Below are 2,822 nucleotides of genomic sequence, written 5' to 3' on the forward strand. Positions count from 1 at the left end.
CAGCAGGCCGGTCATAACTCCGCCGTCCCGGCAGATAGACCGCTGACACTGAAAGGAGACGGGGATACACCCACAGGTGAATCCCCGCTATGGTTCAGCGCCCCCGACCGCACACCGCCCTGTTTGTTCAGGTGGGTGATCGCTGCCCTATTGTCCGAGCGAATCAGCACATGGTGCCCATGTGTGAGCCGCTGGAAGTGTCGGCAACGTTATCCTTCGAGTCTGGCCGCACGCGGACTTGTCCGGCAGTGCGGTCCCCAAGAGAGCTCCCAACCAACAATGGGCCCACGGCGCCATTGATGGTGGGCTTGTCCTGAGGCAGAGCCCGGCGAATCGCCTTCAGCTCTAGCACGTTTATGTGGCGAAGCTCCTGAGCCTCCCACCGGCCGTTCGCCGAAAAATGCCCGCAAATCGCACCCCCTCCCCAGAGGGAGGCGTCTGTGCGAATCACCATCCTGAGCGGGACAGGGCCCCACCGAGTACCTCTCGAGAGGTAACGGGGGTCCGCCCATATAGCCAGCGCCTGCCAGGCCTGACCTGTCAGAGGAACCCTGCGATGACGGTCTCCGGCCGAGTCCAGGCGAAGCCTGAGAACCATATTTGGACCACGAGAGCATGTGTAGCCTCCCTAGCGGGAGCACATGCAGTGCTGAGGCCATCAGGCCCAACATCACTGTGCACTGATGCACTGACACCGAGGGCACAGACCTTGGCTTGCTGTCCGAACCGTGCGAGCCTGTCGCTCTGGTGAAAGGCTCGCAGGAAGTATAGCTCGAGCCCCAGGAAGGTCGCCGCCTGCGCTGGGACGAGGCAACTCTTCTGCCACCTTGGTATGTTCCGCGGCACGGACCCTCGAGTCGGCCGCTAAGAGAACGTCGTCGAGATATAGGAAGACGCGGATCCCCCTCGCGCGGAGGGGAGCCAAGGCTGCCTCCACGCACACCGTGAGGGTTCGCGGGCTCAAAGACATGCCGAATGGCAAGACACAGAACTCGTAAGCCTTCCCCAGGAAGGAGAACCTCAGGTATTTCCTGTGTCTCCTGACCATGTGGACATGGAAGAACTTGGCTTCTAGCTTCTAGAGCATGGCTTCTAGCTACTACTCTCGCTTAACGGGCGCCCTACACAGAGGTAGCTGGCGCGAAGTACTTAGCACACAGACACTAACTGCACGTGTGCACGTTAGCTATCTGCCACAAAACCGGGTGCGTTACCCTGTCTGGGGACGCAGCCAGATAGCTGGAGTGCTACAAAGTAGTCCAAGCTAGCGGCACTGAGCAAACTAGCTAACTATCTAACGCGCGCGCTCTAAAGCCGGCGCCTAAAGTACCTAGCAAACAGAAGCAACCGCACGGATGCAAAGCTAGCTATCTGTGACAACTGTGCTAATTAGCCCGTTGTTCTAGTGCTAACGGTACAAGCTATTCTGCACGTATGCAACCTAGCTAAGAGTTTTGAGTGCAGACCTGAGTCAGCGCCCAAGCCTAACACAACGTTACCCCAGCCGGGGAAAAACGTTCACATGAGCTGCACGGCGGCAGCTAAACAACAGTTAACTAAGGAAGGGCTACTGACTGCCTTTCCGAAGCCCTGCCACTCCGAACGTTAACTTCCATTATTCGGACTGGCGGTCGTTCACCTTAGAAGCCGCAATGCCGACCTTAGGTTTAGGCGTGGGGGTGGGAGAGGTTAGGTTTTGGGTTAGGGTCTGGGGGAGGTTAGGTTTAGGCATGGGGGGAGGTTAGGTTTGGCATGAAAAACGGGGAATATAGAACCCGGGGAACATAGACATGATCCCTTTCTGAGTGCCGATATTTCGGAGTGGCAGAACGTCGGAGTGGCAGCACGTCGGAGTGGCAGCATGTAACCCTAAGGAAGATAATCTTAGCTTAGATGACTTGTTCCGACGCCGCAGGGTGAAGGGTACAGGGTCGGGTCCCCGAAGCCTGCTTTATCCCGTCCACGCAACCAGGGCCGTAGCCAGGGTTCCGAAATAGGGGAGGTCCAGCAAGGGGAGGCGGATTTGGCGGCCGAAATTTTTTTTAGTTTTTTTTTTTCCCTTTTTAAGCCATATTTAGAGTAATATATCATTTTAAATCAACATTAGGATTATACTGTTGTGATGTCATTATTCAGTATATTCTCTTTCATGTCACCACCTGCTCAGCTCTCCTGTCAACATAATTGTAACTAACAAACACAAACTGTTTTAGCCAAATTCATATCAAAATGACACCTACAAACACAGGTACACAACCCAAGCCGTACACAACACACAAAGTCATCATCGATAATAAAAAAAAACATACAGAGGGACATTTATTTATTCCTGATAGGAACGATTGAAAAATAAAATATATTATGTTGTTTTTAACTTTACACCACCTCTTTTTGTTACTTATTGGGTCATGAAACTGAAACCATGCATATAGCCACCTGCATACCTGACTTCGGGAGCTTGGCAATTGGCATCATGCATGATTAGCCAGTAGCATCCCAACGTGTCACACAGGTAACATTACTTAGACAGACTAGACACTTACTTTCTTGGTTGTTGCTAAAAAATCTGTCAGTGTGTGTCACTCACTGTCTGTCGTTCACTCGCTCACTGTCTCGCAGCTCGCTCACCTTCAATTATCTCGCCAGGCAGACAGACAGTCATCACTCACCACCATGCTGCTGCTCTCTCAGAATCAAGTTACCGCGGACGCGGCGTCAGATGACTTCCTGCCTGACCTGCCTTTCGTTTCAAAATAAAAGCGATCCCGTGTTTTTCATGCTTTTCCTGTTTTCCATGCAGATTGTTTTATTTTTTTACAATC

Source organism: Poromitra crassiceps, assembly GCF_964638095.1.
Source record: "Poromitra crassiceps genome assembly, chromosome: 21".
NCBI classification, from domain to species: domain Eukaryota; kingdom Metazoa; phylum Chordata; class Actinopteri; order Beryciformes; family Melamphaidae; genus Poromitra; species Poromitra crassiceps.